Source organism: Equus asinus, chromosome 3 (assembly GCF_041296235.1).
Source record: "Equus asinus isolate D_3611 breed Donkey chromosome 3, EquAss-T2T_v2, whole genome shotgun sequence".
Taxonomy (NCBI): Eukaryota; Metazoa; Chordata; class Mammalia; order Perissodactyla; family Equidae; genus Equus; species Equus asinus.
The window spans coordinates 27,739,365-27,759,242 of record NC_091792.1 but is presented as its reverse complement, the minus strand read 5'-3'; positions in this window follow the sequence as shown (position 1 = coordinate 27,759,242).

Sequence of the window (19,878 nt, the reverse complement as noted above, 5' to 3'; positions counted from 1 at the left end):
TGCTCTTTGTACTGTTTTAATTTGTGTATGAGATAAGAACCTCTATAATTACCTAAACACACTCAAGTGGGTCATTTAAAGCAATATCAAATATCTTGGGGAACATCAATAAATTTCAGCTTTAATTATGGCTATGTTAGATGCAAGTCTGTTACTGCTCACAAATTCTTTAATAGTCCAGTAGGGAGTTGGAGAAAAGGTGATGGATGCAGGAGGTTAACTTTAGACTATTGGGGACTGCACAGAGTGGTGCCTCCAACAGCATCAGTTCTGCCCAAAGTGGTATTAGTTCAAGCTGTGCAACAAACTAAGGGAGATTGGAATTCTGTATTCAGGGGATCAGTGTTCTGTGTTCAATTTGGCTGACATTTTCTTTTCAATACCTATTTCAACAAATTTTCTTAAAAAAGAAGAAAATTGAAAAAAAAAGCTAGAACTAATATGCAATTATGTGGGACAAACTCTAATATACATTTAGAGTTCATAATATTATGCTTTCACAGGGATATTTAAATTCTCCTGCTTATTGCCACAACCAGAGGAGAAGAGACTTACATTTCATTGAATATATAATGTATATTATATTGATGATACCATGTTGATTCTTAATCTGAAATCAAGTTATGATTGAATTACAAATTCTACTTAGTCATATGACCTCTAGCATACTACTGATTAATCTGTTTAATGTACATTACCCATCACAAATGGGAATACTTAATTAGAAAATCAAATCCAATAATGTATAAAAGGAATTATATACCACGATCAAGTGAGATTTCCCACGTATGGAAGGCTGGTTCAAGACTTGAAAATCAGTTAACATAATCCATCACATTAACAGGTTAATAAAAGCAAAATCACATGAACGTAACAATAGATGCAGAAAAAGTATTTGACAAAATCCAACATTCACAATAAAAGCTCTCAGTAAACTAGGAATAGGAAGAAATTATCTAAACTTAATAAAGAATATCTACCAAAAAACCTACAGCTAATATCATACTTAAAGTGAGAAACTTAAAGCTTATCTACTAAGATCAGGTAAAATACAAGGATGTACCATCTCACCACTTATTTTCAACATCATACTGGAATTCCTTGATAATGTAATAAGGCAAGAAAAAGAAGTAAAAGTTATATAGATTTGGGACTGGTCCTGTGGTGTACTGGTTAAGTTCAAAGTGCTCTGCTTTGGCAGCCCAGGTTCATGGGTTTAGATCCTGGACACTAACCTACACCTCTCATTAGCCATGCTGTGGTGGTGACCCACATACAAAATAGAGGAAGATTGGCACAGATGTTAGCTCAGGGCTAATCTTCCTCAGAAAAAAATTTAAAAAGAGTTATATAGATTGGGAAGGAAGAAATAAAACTGGCTTTGTTCGTAGATGATATGATCATCTGTATAGAAAACCTAAAGAAATTGACCAAAAAAACTCCTGGAATTGGAAGCAATTATAGAAAGGTTGCAGGAAACAAGGTTAATATACAAAAGTGAATCACTTTTCTATATACTAGCAATGAACAAGTGGAATTTGAACTTAAAAACACAATATCATTTACATAAGCACCCCCAAAATTGAATATTTAGGTATAAATCTAACAACATATGTATAAGATCTATATAAGTAAAACCAGAAAACTCTGATAAACAAAATAAAAGGAGAATTGGATTAATATTCCATGTTTATGGATACAAAGATTCAATATTGTCAAGATGTCAGTTCTCCCCATTTTGATCCTTAGATTCAATGTAACCCCAAATAAAATGTTTGCTAATTATTCTGTAGATATTGAAAAACTGGTTCTAAAGTTTATATGGAGAGGCAAAAGACCCATAATAGTAATAGTAAATACAATAATAATACCATAGTAAATACAACAGTAAAGGAAAAGAACAAAATTGGAGGACCTATGCTACTCAATTTCAAGACTTACTGTAAAGCTACAGTAATCAAGAAAGTGTGGTATTGGCAAAAAAAAAATAAATAAACAAATGGATCAATGGAATAGAATAGAGAGCTCAGAGCTCAGAAATTGACCCACAGAATATAGTCAACTGATCTTTGACAAAGAAGCAAAGGCAAAACAATAGAACAAAGATAGTCTCTTCAACAAAGAGTGTTGGAACAACTAGACATCTGCATGTAAAGCAAATGAATCTAGACACAGATCTTATACCCTTCATAAACTTAATTCAAAATGCATCACAGACATAAATATAAAATTGAAAACTTTAAGACTGCAAGAAGATAAAGAAAAATCCTAGATGACCTTGGGTATGGTCATGACTTTTTAGATACAACACCAAAATCACCATCCATGAAATAAAAATGAATAAGTTGGAGTTCATTAAAATGAAAAATTTCTGCTCTGTGAAAGACAATGTCAAGAGAATGAGAAGAAAAGCCATAGTCTTGGAGATAATGTTTTCAAAACACATGTCTAATAAAGAACTGTTGGCCAAAATATACAGGAGCTCTTAAAATGTAACAATAAGAAAGCAAGCAACCCAATTACAGAATAAGCCAGGGCTGTCCCAGTGGTGCAGTGGTTAAGTTCACACATTCTGCTTTGGTGGCCTGGGGTTGGCTGGTTCAGATCCCGGATGCAGACCTACACACCGCTTGTCAAACCATGCTGTGGCAGGTGTCCTATACAGAAAGTAGAGGAAGATGGGCATGGATGTTAGCCCAGGCCCAGTCTTCCTCAGCCAAGAAAAGAAGAGGATTGGTGGCAGATGTTAGCTCAGGGCTAATCTTCCTCAAAAAAAGTAAATAAATAAACCAAAGACCTTAGCAGACACTTCATGAGAGAAGGTTTAGGGATGGCAAGTAAGCACATGAAAAGATGCTGTATACAATTTGTCATCAGGAAAAAGCAAATTAAAGCAACAATGAGACATCACTACATACCTATAATATGTCCAAAATCTGGAACACTGACAACACCAAATGCTAGTGAGGAAGTGGATCTACAGAAACATTCATCTGTTGCTAATGAGAATTCAAAATGGTGCAGCCACTTTGGAAGACAGTTTGATGGTTTCTTACTTTTACCACACCATCCAGCAATCATACTGCTTATTATTTAATCAAAGGAGTTGAAAACAAGTCTACACAAAAACCTGCACATGGATGTTTATAGCAGCTTTATTTATCATTGGTAAAACTTGGAAGTAATCAAGATTCCTTCAGTATGTGAATGGAGTAATAAACTGAGGTACATCCAAACAATGAAATATTATTTAGCACTAAAAAGAAACCCATGATCATGCCATGAAAAGACTTAGGGGAACCTTAAATGCATATTACTTAATGAATGGAGGCAATTGGAAAAGGCTACATATTGCATGATTCCAATTCTATGACATTCTGGAAGAGGCAAAACTGTCGAGACAATAAAAAAGATCATTGGTTGCTAGGAGAGGGATGAATGGAGCACAGAGGATTTTTAGGGCAGTGAAAATACTCTGTATGATACTATAATGATTGATACATGTCACTATACATTTGACCAAACTCCTAGAATATACAAAACCAAGAGTGAGCCATCATGTAAACTATGGCCTGTGGGTGATTATGGTGTGTCAATTTAAGTTCATCAGTGGTAACAAAGGTACCATTATGATGGGTGATGGTGATAACGGAAAAGGCTGTGCATGTTTAGGGGAAGAGGGTATATGGGGAATTTCCACACCTTGCCCTCAATTTTGTTGTGAGCCTTAAAATTCTCTAAAAAAATAAAGTCTTAATAATAATCTTTAACATGATTGAGTTAACATCTGCAAGGACCTGATTTGGCAGCAAGGAAGTCAAATCTGCAAAGACCCTATTTCCAAAGAAGTTCATATTTTGAGGTTCTGGCAAGATACAAACTTTGGGGGGACACTATTCATCCCAATGTAAAACTATAAGACATCAATACATCTATTATCAAAATTTCTCCTTTTCTTTGACCACATGACATTTTAGTTGCAATCTTTGAGTCAGGAAATACAACTTTATCCAGTTTCAGGGAGCAATAAAAAGAAGAATATAATGCATGTTCATTCACGTGGTATGCCCAAGCTAATTCAGTGGCCACTATTTTTGACTAGCATTGGTGTCTTTTTGGGAAGCAATAAACCTTTTCATTGATTTAGAAGTACTTGCCTATATCATCCTAGACTTATGAGATTCAGTCTCCTTATGTGATTTCACATCCCCTTCTCCGCTATGCTCAGTCTCAAACTCTTTTTCCTATATTGTTCAGTATGTTCCATTCTGGTCCTAATGCCATTGTATGTGGCCTTCCACTGCTAATAAAATTGTTAATTGTTAATCTTTTCATCAATAATATCTGAGTCTTCCTGATGTTGGTATTGTAATCATTCTCATATTCATTATCTAAACTCAGAAAATATTGTCACAATATTCACAGTGTTATAAATAAAACTAGCATTATTGCCATAAAAGGCAAAACAGTTAATCCACAGACAAATAATCACAATGCATTTAAATGGCATCACTTAGAATGATGCAACAATGGAAGATTCATTATTGTGAACTGTAAATCAGGGTTACCAGTATCAGCAGTCAAGCAAAAAACAGTGGCCATGACTATGGAAGGTGTATAATTTATACAATATCTATTTGACATAAAAACAGTGTTGCTTTCAGTCCCTATATTTGGTCTTTCATATGAATTTTGTGATTTTCCACAACCTTCCATATCAAATATCAAAAACTTGAGCAGCCTAGAATGGGGTTTTCTTAGATTTAAGAATTTTGGTGCTAAAACATACAGTCCAGACAAATCAGAACAGTTGATCACCCTTCTTAGGACCTCAATGTTTGAATGAAATTAGATGTGTCAGTAGCTCAACATGCTTATTAGAGACTTGTTCAAAAACCCATAATTGCTATCGAACAGCAATGGCTGGGGTTTTGAACTAGAAAGCGAACTCAGTCTACTTACAATATGTACTCTTCGACAGGCAATTGTTTGCCGGGGTCCAGCCCCAGCCGGAACAGGCTCTCCTGAGGGATGGACGGTGTCGGCGAAGGAGGAGGCAGTGAGACAAGGAGTTTGGTGTCTAAGTCTAACTTTATTTTGTGTATGTATGATTTACATAGGGCTCAGGGTATGCAAGGATGATTTCATGAAACAGTCCCAGTACATATTTTTGGTTCGCGTAAGCGGGTTTTTGCAAGGTAGACAATAGTCCTAAGAGCAATTGATTGTGTGTAGGCCCGGGGGGAGTCAAGGTTCTGTAATTCTTTCCTTCAAGGAGGCTACCCCCAGCGGCCTCTTGACTCAATGGGCCGTGGCAACCACCGTCCTCCTAGAGAGATCTGTGGGGGCCACAGGTTTCTTTGTTCCCTCTCCACTCCCACCGCTTTACCCGACCAAAGGACGGGTCAGAATGTTCTTTCCCTAGAAGATGTTTTTCCCTAGAACTTTCCCTAGAATATCGCATTGTATCATTCTCATTCCCAGGGCCAGGCTGACTTACCCTGAAATAACCCCAGGTACAGAACAGAGTAAGCAGAAGCAGGAAAGTCAAAAGTACCAGGGAGACTTGTTGCAGGGGCAGCCTGGTAGATTCCCTTGAGGGTCGCCGTGCATCCCCTCATCTCTCTCCCGGACCGTGTCACAAGGCAGAGGCTTAACTTGTAGGCTGACGGCTCCCAGCAATTATTGGGTTACTTTTTGGCTTTAGTTGAAATTGCTTCTATCAACAGAAGTACATAAAATTAATTCGAGATAATACCCATCATATCAGGGTATTATCGTCACAACAGCATTCTAATAGAAAAGAAAACACACTGTAGAGTTTCCTCATCAAATGGAAATGGCATGTTCAGGACATTGTTACAGGGGCTACTTGTGGGGATACTTACTGCATTCGTGAACAAGTGGCTGGCATGACTTTGGGTCCTACATTAGATACCTCTAAGGAGTTAACTGATCCTAAAGCTAAAGAGTCCCCTCTATAAGATCAGTATGTGAGGACGCCAAACAAGCAGCATGATTTAAAGATGGTAGCTCAAGGGTAGAGTGGCAACATTTAATTTGAAAACAGCTTCACTGCCACTTATTTAATGGCTGTTAATGTTAACGGCTGTACTTTGATCAACGAAGGAAAAGGAGAATCCGTTCAATGGGCAGATTTAAGAGCAATGTTCCTAGGGGCAACTAGGAGAACTAGTTAATAACAATAATTATATGATATAGCTTTTTAGAAATATATGGTTTGTAAACAATGGAGTAATAATATGGTTTAAAATGGGTCTTAGATAAGTAGAAAATTCAAATTGAAATTTGGGGTGCTATGTTATAGGAAACTTTGTAGGTTTAGATGTGGAAAATCAAAGGAATATGTTGATAACCTCAAAAGAACCTTTTTTCTGCCTTCAGAAAGGGACTGGAAGCAATAAGGGGATTCCCTTACTCATACTTTCAAAGAAGTCTCTCCTATACATGAGATGAGTGGCAGGGAAGCATTTAATCATTGAAACAGCAGGTGGATTAAAAAAAACCCACTAATTTAAGCCACTAAAAATCTTGAAATCTGATAACAATGGTTCTGTCTTTCAACTGAAACATAAGAGAGTAAGAGCAGCTTTGGGCCACCCATAGTCAGCTTGGGCTGCTATCACAAAATACTTAGATTGGAGGCTTATGCAACAGACATGTATTCCCCACAGCTCTGGAGTTGGGAAAACCCAAGATGAAGGTGCTGGTAGGCTAGGTTCCTGGTGAGAGTCCTCTTCCTGGTTTGCAGACAGCTGCCCTCTTGCTGTATTCATGCACAGCAGAGAGCTGAAGTTCTGGTGTCTCTTCTTCTTTTTATAAGGTGACTAATCCCATCATGGAGATTCTACCCTCATGACCTCATCTAAACCTAGTTAGTTTCCAAAGGCCTCACCTCCTAATACCATCACACTGGGGGTTAGGGCTTCAACATATGAATTTTGGTGGGGACAAATATTCAGTCCATAACAGAGAGGTTCACCACAGCTGACCATTCACACTTGGCTCCAAGTAATAGTAGTAGGTCTTGCCGGGGTTATATACTTATTCTGGATTTGGATTTTCATACTCAGGAACTGAAGCAAATGTTTCAAACAATACTCTAGGTTTAGAGCCAAAAGTAGTATTTCAATTTGGATTCCTGGATTATATATGCCTGATCAAGGAATCCTTTTCACAACAGATGTTGTACGACATTGAGCTAAGAAGCATTCTATGCACTGGATTTCTCATATACTTTATCATCTACCAGAGTAATGGACTGGTTGAGAATTGCAACAGGCAATTGAAACACCCCTTTACTAAATTAGTGGGGTGGAGGAGTGATGAGGGACTGAAGGTGGCCTGAATGATTGAATAAATGTTTTAAAACTTAATTTGTACAGAAATAAGGTGATCACTGTTAGATAGATTGTTGAGATATTGTGAGAAAGACATGGAAGTGGGGGTGGGTAATAACCTAGTACTTTACACAAATGTCTACCTTATTAATAAAATTTTTCTTTTTCTCCACCTGGTCCTATAGTTCTAAGATCTGAACTCCATATAAAATTCCAAAAGATTAATCAGTTGCTAAATATGACACCATGAAAATGCCTCTAAATAAGTAAGATATTTAAAAAAACCCCCACAGATTCCACTTACTAACAAATGTAATAAATAATGCATAATAAGGCACAAATATAATCAGAGATGGCTGGGGTTCTTAAGAAGGGCAAAGCCTTAATTAAGAAAAGCTTTGAAAATGAATGGACATATATCAAACTCTTAGATATAAATACTAAATAGTTTAAAACATATATATATATTTTTTCTAAGTTAAATATATAAATTTAAACAAATCCAAACGGACAATTTTCAAGAGGATATTTTTGAAACTTGACAGAATGTTTACAAAATGTATATGGAAATAAAAAGAAGATGTTGCAGAACATTTTGAAAGAAGACATGGGACAGCTGGGCTCTTTTCCTTTCAGAAACTGACAGGTTAAAACTAAACTCTCTGAAAGCAAACATTTTTAAAATGCTGTTTTGTGGAGGCCAACATAGAGAAAGAAATTACCAGAACAGAGAACTCAGAATGCAACCAATTAGACATAAAACTTAGTATCACTTGATTATACACACTTTTAACACAAATTAGTGTAGAATGTTATTTATTAAAGTGTTTTATTTTAACACAGTAATGTAGTGGGAATTTTGAGTTCCCTCAGTCTTATACTGGTTGTTCTCAAGTTACACTCTGCTTCAGTGTCAACTCAAACACTAGTGAAAACACACTTCCCACGATCGCATGACCAGGACTTCTTCAATCTGCATAACAAACTGCATGCTTCTGATATCAAGTCATTTTGATCTCTGCCTTGACAAAAACTGTCTTAAATCATACTCCAAACTAAATATTTCATGAATAAGAGGAGAAATATGATATAATTCCACAAGAAAAAATGGACAACTTTCTTAGCTTTGAAACAGTAGAAAAATTTACAATGGAAAATGTTGATAGATTATAACGTATAAAAACTAAAATTTCTCTAGAGTGAATATAAGAAAACAAACAAAAAGTACAATAGAATGGAAAAATATTTCTTCTATCAATGGGTGAATAAACGTTTACATATTTATTATCTTACTGTAATTTATAAGAAAGCTATCAACCTAGTAATACTTGAAGAGTCAAGAGGGAAAAATCTAATAATTTAGTTAATTAGATGAAATTCAAATAAAGAAATGTTTACTCTCTATAATAAAAGGATTGCAAGTTAAAGATTTTGAGAATCTATTTTATTCTTATAAAATAAAAAAGTTAAAATTCAATTAAAGATTTGTCAGAGCCTGCCCGGTGGCACAGCAGTTAAGTTCACATGATCTGCTTCAGCCACCTGGGTTTGCTGATTCAGATCTCGGGTGTGGACCTACGCACTGCTTGGCAAGCCATGCTGTGGCAGGTCTCCCACATATAAAGTAGAGGAAGATGTGCATGGATGTTAGCTCAGGACCAGTCTTCTTCAGCAAAAAGAGGAGGATTGGCAGCAGATGTTAGCTCAGGGTTAATCTTCCTCAAAAAAAAAATTGTTAAATAAAAACGGGCAAAGGACCTGAATAGACAATTTTTTAAAGAAGATATATGAATGGTCAACAGATACATGAAAAGGTGCTCAACATCACTAATCATCAGGGAATGCAAATCAAAACCACAATGAGATACCACCTCATATCTGTTAGAATGGCTGTCATCAAAAAGACAAGACATAATGAACGCTGGCAAGGATGTAGAGAGAAGGGGCCCCTTCTGCACTGTTGGTGGGATTGTAAATGAGTCAGCCACTATGGAAAACAGTATGTAGGTTCCTCAAAAATTTAAAAATAGAACTACCATATAATCCAGCAATTCCATTTCTGAGTATATATCCAAAGGAAACAAAATCACTATCTTAAAGAGATATGTGCACCCTCATGTTCATTGCAGCATTACTTACAATAGCAAAGATTTGGACACAACCTAAGTGTCCATCAACAAATAAATGGATAAAGAAGATGTGGTACATATAAACAATGGAATATTATTTAACCATAAAACAGAAGAAATCCTGCCATTTGCAACACCATAAATGGACCTTGAGGGCATTATGCGAAGTAAAATAAGCCAGATAGAGAAAGATAAATACTGTATATCTCACTTATATGTGGAATCTAAAAAACAACCAAACAAATTCATAAAAATAGATCAGATTTGTGCTTACTGGACATAGGGGGTGAGGAACAGGGAAACTGGATGAAGGTGGTCAAAAAGCAAAAACTTCCAGTCATGAGATAAATAAGTACTGGGATGTAATGTACAACATGCTGACTATAGTTATATTGTTGTATGCTTATGTAAAATTTGTTAAAAGAGTAAATCCTAAGAGTTCTTATTAAAAATTTTTTCTTTTTTTGTATCTATATGAGATGATGAATGTTAACTAAACTTATTATGGTAATCATTTAACAATATATGTAAGTCAAGTCATTATGCTGTATACCTTAAACTTATACAGTGCTGTATGGCAATCACATCTCAGTAAAACTGAAAAAAAGTTTATAAAAAACAAAAATAAATAAATAAGAAACCCAATGGAAAAAATACAGCATCAAATTGTACATAGGATAATATCTCAAAAACATACTGTATACATGATAAAGATAACATATAGAAGTTAACAAAAGCTTGCTAAAATGGTAGGGTTATGGCGTTCTACTAACTTTTTAAAATTATCTTTTTAATAAAAGTAAATCTAAAACAAAAATATTTTATAGTAAATCACTCCAATCATGAATTCATAGCATTTCAGACATATCCCATGCTGCTTTATTATATTTGACTACTTCATTAATACAAAATTTAATCATTTACTCATTTCACAAATACATATTGAATATCTACTACATGGCAAGTATTATTCTAGGCACTGTGGGTACAGCTGTGAGGAAAATAGAAAGAATGAAACAAGCAAACGAAAACATAAGACTTGCCATCATGTAGCTTATATTCTAGTGGAGGAGATGAAAGTAAGTATAATTAGCGTTTAGAAGGTACTTTAGAAAGCAGTGCTGTGGGAAAAATAAAAGCAAGGAAAGAAGGATAATAAAGTTGACAGTGTGGGAGAGAAAGTAATTTTAAACAGAGAAGTCAGAGTAGGACCCAATGAAAATGGGGGTTTAAACAAAGTTGTGAAAGAGACAATACAGCAAGCCTGTGGAAGAACACTGTCAGTACAAGCAGCAAGTAATTCAAAGACTGAGCAGGACAATGCTGGAATATTAAAGAAACAGTAGGAAAGCCAATGCACTTAGAACATGTGAGCAACGGGAGTAAACAAGAGGATGAAGGTAGCAGAAGGTGAGAGTGGGGGACAAAAATTATAGGTATTTTAACATTTCTTTCTGGATACTTTTAAATGAAATAAGTTTTGGAGGAGGGCATAGGGAAGCCACAAGACCCCACTTCCCCCCTCTTTTCTTCCGTGTATCCTCAGCTCCTCTAAATGAAGAGCTTAATAAATACTTATTTAAGAGACTGGTCTAATTGTTATAATTTATAAAGTTTGGGGAAATAATGACAATATACATCTAAGTTGTATTATAGACAATGATTATTCTTCATATATGTTTAAGTTTGTAATTGCAGCGTTAATTAAAATAAAAGCCATACACAATTTCACTTTAAATACGTATTTAGGTGATTATTTTCCTTTGACAACATAGTTTATTTTGCATATTTATGCATTAAGATGCACACTTACCAATCCTAGACCCAATGCAAACGAAAAACGTGTGGTATAATTAATACTGACCTAAAAAATATAAAGACTTGTTCCAAAATGTCATTGTAACAGATCATATTAGACAAAGAATGCACACATCCTAAATAGAAGAGCCATTTACATAACAAAAATGCCATTCAAGACTCCGGGGACTAAAAAGCCAACTCCATTAAGAACAAAACAAGCCACAGCATTAGCACAAGGGAATTATGTGTGTGTGGCATTTTCTACAGGCATTTTAAAATACTGGGCAGAAATCCATCATATCTACATCTTACTGTGCCTTACATTCTCCAGGAGAAAATAATGGATTATACCTTAAATATTCTATTCTATTTCTTTGCAATGCACATCAATACAAAGTTCACAGCAGATATTTAGAGATATTTTCAGTGAGCTCCTGATACAAAACCCTCAATGAAGAAATTTAATTACATTGTGTAATTATACTCAATGATACCAGTAAACCATAATTATTTATATTTTAAAATGTAAAGGTATATTTACTCAGTATAGTCCCTTATTATTGACGTTATTAAATTCAAATGACTTGAAAGAATATTTGAACAGATAAATATGTCAAGCGTTTTGTTTTTAATTTACCCATCTAAAGCATTCCCTAGATTTTGGGGCATTCTAAAAAGCAACACTACTGTAAGCAAAGAGGGATATAAAGCAATTTAATACATGTAAATTGTGACATCAAAAACATAAAATGTCAGGGGAGGGAGTAAAAATGTAGAACATATAATGTGTTCAAACTTAAGTTGCTATCAACTTAAAATAAACTGTTATAAATATAAGTTTTACATAAGCCTCAAGGTAACTGCAAAGCAAAAATCTATAGGAGATACACAAAAGATAAGGAGAAAATAATCAGAGAATACCACTACAAAAAAAATCAAATCACAAAGGAAGATAGCAAGAGGAAAAAAAACATAGGAACTGCAATACATCCAGAAAACAATTAACAAAATCACAATAAGTACATTCTTGTCAATAATTACTTCAATAAGAACTTCAAAAGTAAATGGACTAAATTCTCCAATCAAAAGACGTAGAGTGGCTGAGTAGATAAACAAAAAAGACCAATCTATGTCTGTACAAATGACTCATTTCAGAAGTAAGGATACACACAAACTGAAAGTAAAGGGATGGAAAAGATATGCCATGCAAATAGAAACCAAAAGAAAGCTGGGATAGCTATACTTACATCAGACAAAGTAGACTTTAAGACAAAGACTGTAATAAGAGACAAAGAAGGTCATTGTATAATGATAAAGAGATCACACCAACAAGATGACATATTATTTGTAAATATTTATATACCCAACATAGGAGCACCTAAGTATATGGAGAAAATATTTACACTTAAAGGGAGAAATAGGCAGCAATACAATAATAGTAAGGGACTTTAATACCCTACTTTCATCAACGGATAGGTTATACAGACAGAAAATTAATAAGAAAACGTTGCCCTTAAATGACGTGTTAGAGCGGAAGGACTAAACAGACATATGAAGAACATTCCATCCCAAAACAATAGAATGTACATTGTTCTCAAGTGCACATGGAGCATTCTCCAGGATAGATCTTATGTTAGGCCATAAAATAAGTGTTAATAAATTTAAGAAGATTGAAATCATATCAAGCTTCTTTTCCAACCACAATGGCATGAAACTAGAAATCAATTACAAGAATAAAACGGGAAAATTACAGTTTTCTGAAACTGGAGGTTAAACATCATGCTATTAAACAACCAATGAGTCAAAGAAGACATCAAAAGAGAAATAAAAAAATAGCTTGAGATAAATGAAATTGGAAATACAACATAACAAAACTTATGGAATGCAGAAAAAGTACTTCTGAGAGGGAAGTTCATAGCTATAAATGCCTGCATCGAGGAACAAAAAGGATCTGAAATAAACAATCTAACTTTACACTACAAAGAACTAGAAAAATAAGAACAAATTTAACCCCAAGTTAGCAGGAGAATGCAAATAAAGATCAGAGTCGAAACAAATAAAATAGAGACTAAAAAGACAATAGGAAAGATCAATGAAGATAACTTGTTTCTTGAAAAGATAAGTAAAATTGACAAACATGGAGCTAGATTCACCAAGATAAAAAGAAACAAGGCTGAAATAAAATCAGAAATGAAAAAGGAGATCTTACAAGTGATACCACAGAATTAAAAAGGATCTCAAGAGACTACTGTGAACAACAATTATATGCCAACAAATGGATAACCTTGAAGAAATGGATAAATTCCTAAAAACATACAACCCACCAAGACTGAATCACGAAAAAATAGGAAATCTGAGCAGATCAATTACTAGTAAGGAGATTGAATCAGTAATCGAGAGCCTTCCAACAATAAAGATCAGGACCAGATGGCTTCTACTAAACATTGAAAGAAGAATTAACACCAACACTTCTCAAACTCTTTCAAAAATAGATGAGGAAAGAACACTCCCAAAATCATTTTACAAGGCCAGCATTACCCTGATACAAAAACCAGACAAGGATGCCACAAGAAAGGAGAATTACAGGCTGATATCACTGATGAACACAGGGGCAAAAATCCTTAGCAAAATATTGGCAAACCAATCTAAGCAATACATTAAAAGGATCATACACCATGATCAAGTGGGATTTTTTTTTCTAATAACACTTTATTCCTCTTTTATATATATGTTAATGGCTACAGTCGCTGCATTTCAGTTCCTCGTGTCTTCTTTTTTTTTTTTATTGAGTTATTGATAGGTTACAATCTTGTGAAATTTCAGTTGTACATTAATGTTTGTCAGTCATGTTGTAGGTGCACCACTTCACCCTTTGTGCCCACCCCCCACCCTACCTCTCCCCTGGCATCCACTAAACTGTTCTTAGTCCATAATTTTAAATTCCTCATATGAGTGGAGTCATACACAGATTATCCTTCTCTCGCTGGCTTATTTCACTCAACATAATTCTCTCAAGGTCCATCCATGTTATTGCAAATGGAATGATTTTGTTCTGTTTTGCAGCTGAGTAGTATTCCATTGTATATATGTACCACATCTTCTTTATCCATTCGTCTGTTGCTGGACACTTAGGTTGCTTCCACGTCTTGGCTATTGTAAACAGTGCTGCAATAAACATTGGGGTGCATAGGACTTTTGGGATTGCTGACTTCAAGCTCTTTGGATAAATACCCAGTAGTGGGATGGCTGGATCGTATGGTAGTTCTATTCTTAATTTTTTGAGGAATCTCCATACTGTTTTCCATAGTGGCTGCACCAGTTTGCATTCCCACCAGCAGTGTATGAGGGTTCCTTTTTCTCCACAACCTCTCCAACATTTGTTGCTATTAGTTTTAGATGTTTTTGTCATTCTAACGGGTGTAAGGTGATATCTTAGTGTAGTTTTGATTTGCATTTCCCTGATGATCAGCGATGATGAGCATCTTTTCATGTGCCTATTGGCCATCAGTATATCTTCTTTGGAGAAATGTCTGTTCATGTCTCCAGCCCATTTTTTGATTGGGTTGTTTGATGTTTTGTTGTCGAGTTGCGAGAGTTCTTTATATATTATGGATATTAAGCCCTTGTCAGATATATGATTTGCGAATATTTTTTCCCAGTTAGTGGGTTGTTTTTTTGTTTCAATCCTGTTTTCATTTGCCTTGAAGAAGCTCTTTAATCTGATGAAGTCCCATTTGTTTATTCTTTCTATTGCTTCCCTTCTCTGAGAAGGCATGGTGTCCGAAAAGATCCTTTTAATACTGATGTCAAAGAGTGTACTGCCTACGTTTTCTTCCAGAAGCCTTATGGTTTCAGGTTTCACCTTTAGGTCTTTGATCCATTTTGAGTTTATTTTGGTGAATGGTGAAAAAGAATGGTCAATTTTCATTCTTTTACATGTGGCTTTCCAGTTTTCCCAGCACCATTTGTTGAAAAGACTTTCTTTTCTCCATTGTATGCCCTCAGCTCCTTTGTCAAAGATAAGCTGTCCATAGATGTGTGGTTTTATTTCTGGGCTTTCAATTCTGTTCCATTGATCTGTGCACCTGTTTTTGTACCAGTACCATGCTGTTTTGATTACTGTAGCTTTGTAGTATGTTTTGAAGTCAGGGATTGTGATGCCTCCCATTTTGTTCATTTTTCTCAGGATTGCTTTAGAAATTCAGGGTCTTTTGTTGCCCGATATGAATTTTAGGATTCTTTGTTCTAATTCTGTAAAGAATGTCATTGGGATTCCGATTGGGATGGCGTTGAATCTGTAGATTGCTTTAGGTAGAACGGACATTTTAACTATGTTTATTCTTCCAATCCATGTACATGGAATGTCTTTCCATCTCCTTATGTCGTCATCCAATTCTCTCAGAAAGGCCTTGTAATTTTCATTATATAGGTCCTTCACTTCCTTAGTTAAATTTACCCCAAGGTATTTTATTCTTTTTGTTGCAATTGTGAATGGTATTGTATTCTTGAGTTCTTTTTCTGTTGGTTCATTACTGGAGTATAGAAATGCTACTGATTTATGCAAATTGATTTTATACCCTGCAACTTTGCTGTAGTTGTTGATTACTTCTAACAGTTTTCCAATGGATTCTTTGGGGTTTTCTATATATAAGATCATGTCTGCAAACAGCGAGAGTTTCACTTCTTCCCTCCCTATTTGGATTCCTTTTATTCCTTTTTCTTGCCTGATTTCTCTGGCCAGGACCTCCAGTACTATGTTAAATAAGAGTGGTGATAGAGGGCATCCTTGTCTCGTTCCTGTTTTCAGGGGGATGGCGTTCAGTTTTTGCCCATTGAGTATGATGTTGGCTATGGGTTTGTCGTATATGGCCTTTATTATGTTGAGGTAGTTTCCTTCTATGCCCATTTTGTTCAGAGTTTTTATCATAAATGGCTGTTGGATCTTGTCAAATGCCTTCTATGCATCTATTGAGATGATAATGTGGTTTTTATTCCTCAGTTTGTTGATGTGGTGTATCACGTTGATTGATTTGCGGATGTTGAACCATCCCTGTGTCCCTTGTATGAATCCCACCTGATCATGATGTATGATCCTTTTGATGAATTGCTGAATTCTGGTTGCCAAAATTTTGTTTAGAATTTTTGCATCTATGTTCATCAGTGATATTGGCCTGTAGTTCTCTTTTTTCGTGGTGTCCTTGTCAGGTTTTGGTATCAGTGTGATATTGGCCTCATAGAATGTGTTAGGAAGTGTTCCATCTTCCCTAATTTTTTGGAATAGCTTGAAAAGGATAGGTATTAAATCTTCTCTGAAAGTTTGGTAGAATTCCCCAGGAAAGCCATCTGGTCCTGGGGTTTTATTCTTTGGGATGTTTTTGATTGCTGTTTCAATCTCTTTCCTTGTGATTGGTCTGTTCAAATTGTCTGCCTCTTCTTGAGTGAGCTTTGGGAGATTCTAGGAGTCCAAGAATTTATCCATTTCCTCTAGGTTATCCATTCTGTTGGCATATAGTTTTTTGTAGTATTCTCTTATAATCTGTTGTATTTCTGCAGAGTCTGTTGTTATTTCTCCTCGCTCATTTCTGATTTTGTTTATTTGAGCTTTCTCCCTTTTTTTCTTTGTAAGTCTGGCTAGTGGTTTGTCAATTTTATTTATCTTCTCAAAAAACCAGCTCTTTGTCTCATTGATCCTTTCTACTGCCTTTTTCATTTCAATAGTATTTATTTCTGCTCTGATTTTTATTATTTCTCTCCTTCTGCTGACTTTGGGCTTCATTTGTTCTTTTTTCTCTAGTTCAGTTAGGTGTGCTTTAAGGTTGCTTATTTGGGATTTTTCTTGTTTGTTAAGATGTGCCTGTATTGCGATGAATTTTCCTCTTAATACAGCTTATGCTGTATCCCATATGAGTTGGTATGGCATGCTATCATTTTCATTTGTTTCCAGGTATTTTTTTATTTCTTCTTTAATTTCTTGAATGATCCATTGCTTGTTCAGTAGTGTGTTGTTTAGTCTCCACATCTTTGTGCCTTTCTCAGCTTTTTTCTTGTAATTAATTTCTAGCCTTATAGCACTATGATCTGAGAAGATGCTTTTATTATTTCAATTTTTTTAAATTTGTAGAGGCTTGCCTTGTTTCCCAACATATGGTCTATCCTAGAGAATGTTCCATGTGCACTTGAGAAGAACGTGTATTCAGCTCTTTCAGGGTGAAGTGATCTATATATGTCTATTAAGTCCAGTTGTTTTAGTTTTTCATTTAGCTCCACTATTTCCTTGTTGATTTTCTGTCTGGATGATCTGTCTATTGATGTGAGTGGGGTGTTGAGGTCCCCTACTATTACTGTGTTGTTTTTAACATCTTCCTTTAGGTCTGTTAATAGTTGCTTTATGAATCTTGGTGCTCCTGTGTTGGGTGCATAGATATTTATAAGTGTTATTTCTTCTTGATGAAGTGTCCCTTTGATCATTATATATTGTCCTTCTGTGTCTCTCTTTACCTGTCTTATTTTGAAATCCACTTGGTCTGATATGAGAATTGCAACACCTGCCTTTTTTTCCTTACTATTTGCTTGAAGTATTGTCCTCCACCCCTTCACCCTGAGTCTGTGTTTGTCCTTGGGGCTGATGTGTGTTTCCTGGAGGCAACAAATTGTTGGATCGTGTTCTTTAATCCATTTTGCCACTCTGTGTCTTTTTATTGGAGAGTTCAATCCGTTCACATTGAGAGTGATTATTGATGCATGTGGACTTAGTGCTGTTAATCTGTAGCTCATTATCTTGTTTTCCTGTGTGTCTTTTCCTGTTTGCTTTAGACTACCCATTTAATACTGCAATTTCTTATGCTGGGTTTCTTAGATTTTTCCTTATTTATGATTTGTGACTCTGTTGTGTACTTTATTTTAGTGTCTACCTTGAAGTTTGTATTTAGAATCTCGTGTATAATATAGTCTATTCTCTGGTGGTATCTTACTTACTTGACCAATACTGATTTAGACCCTTTGCTCTTCCCCTCCTAAATAATTATTTTCATTTTTTTATTCCAACTCGTCTTATTAATTGGTAGTTAGAGTGCTAAGATCATCCTTGTTTTGGTAGTTTCCTTATTTTTACCCTAATGCTATAATTGAATATTTGCTATCCTGTTCTGGTTCTATCCATTGGTCTCCCTAGTCTGTGGATTGTGTCCCCTTTCTCCCTTTTTTCTTTTTTCAGGTATGAGAGCCTTCTTGAGGATTTCTTGTAATGGAGGGATTTTGGTTACAAATTCCCTTAACTTTTGTTGGTCTGGAAAAGATTTAATTTCTCCCTCATATCTGAAGGAAATTCTTGCTGGATAGAGTATTCTTGGCTGAAGATTTTTATCCTTTAAAGCTTTGAATATGTCACTCCATTCTCTCCTAGCTTGTAGGGTTTCTGTAGAGAAATCTGCTGACAGTCTGATAGGGGCTCCTTTATAGGTTCTTTTCTTTTTTTTTCTTACTTCCCTGAGTATTCGTTCCTTTTTGCCAACTTTACTACTATGTGCCTTGCAGTAGGTCTTTTTACATTGACAAATCTAGGAGATCTAAAACCCTCCTCTACACACATTTCTCCGTCGATCCCTAGACTTGGGAAGTTCTCTTCAATAATTTCGTTAAGCACACTTTCTGCTCCATTTTCCTTTTCCATATTCTCGGGAATTCCTATGATCCTTATGTTCTTACTCCTCATTGAATCCATTATCTCTCAGAGATTTTCCTCATTTTTTTAAATTCTTAGTTCTCTTTCTTCCTCTGTCTGGTGCCATTCAGCCTGTCTATCTTCGATTACGCTAATTTTCTCCTCTATGTTGTCTACACGGGCATTCAGGGAATCCGTATTCTGTTTTATCTGGTCCATTGTGTTTTTCATCTCAAGTAATTCTGTTTGATTATTCTTTATGATTTCAATCTCTTTTGTGAAGTAATTCCAGAACTCGGCTTGTTTCTTTATCTTTCTCTCTACCTCATTGAGTTTTTTGATTATAGCTGCTCTGAACTCATTATCACTTAGTTTACCTACTTCCAAGACCTCAGGACTTAATTCTATGTTTTTATTGTTTTCCTTCTGGTCTGGGGCTTTTATAAATTGCTGGATGGTAGAGGAGCGTTTTTTTCTCATGGTGGTAGAATTCAGTTGCAGTTACAGCCTGTCACCACTAGATGGGGGTCAAGAGCCACGTGTTATGAGTCTCCGCCTTGGGGCAAGATGGTTGCGCCCACTGACTTTGCGGGGGGGGGGGGGGGGGGGGGGGGGGGGAGGGGTTGTTACTCACATGCACAGGTCTGGGTTCAGATCAGTTCTGTTCTCTGGTCTCCCAAGGCCCTTGATTTATGGGGTCCCCTCAGATGGAAGCTTTCCCCCCATCAGCGGGTCTCCACTGAATCAGTGGCAGGAGTCCTGGATGATCCCCTGGTCGTGCGGCCCCTCCCCCACTCCTTCCCGACCCGCGCCGCAGTGATCGCAGACTCTAGGGGAGGGAGCGATGTTCTCTCCTACCGTTCCAGCACCTCCAAGGGTGTAAGCAAGGTTTATGATCTCCGCCTTCTTGGTATTTTAGGTCTCTAAC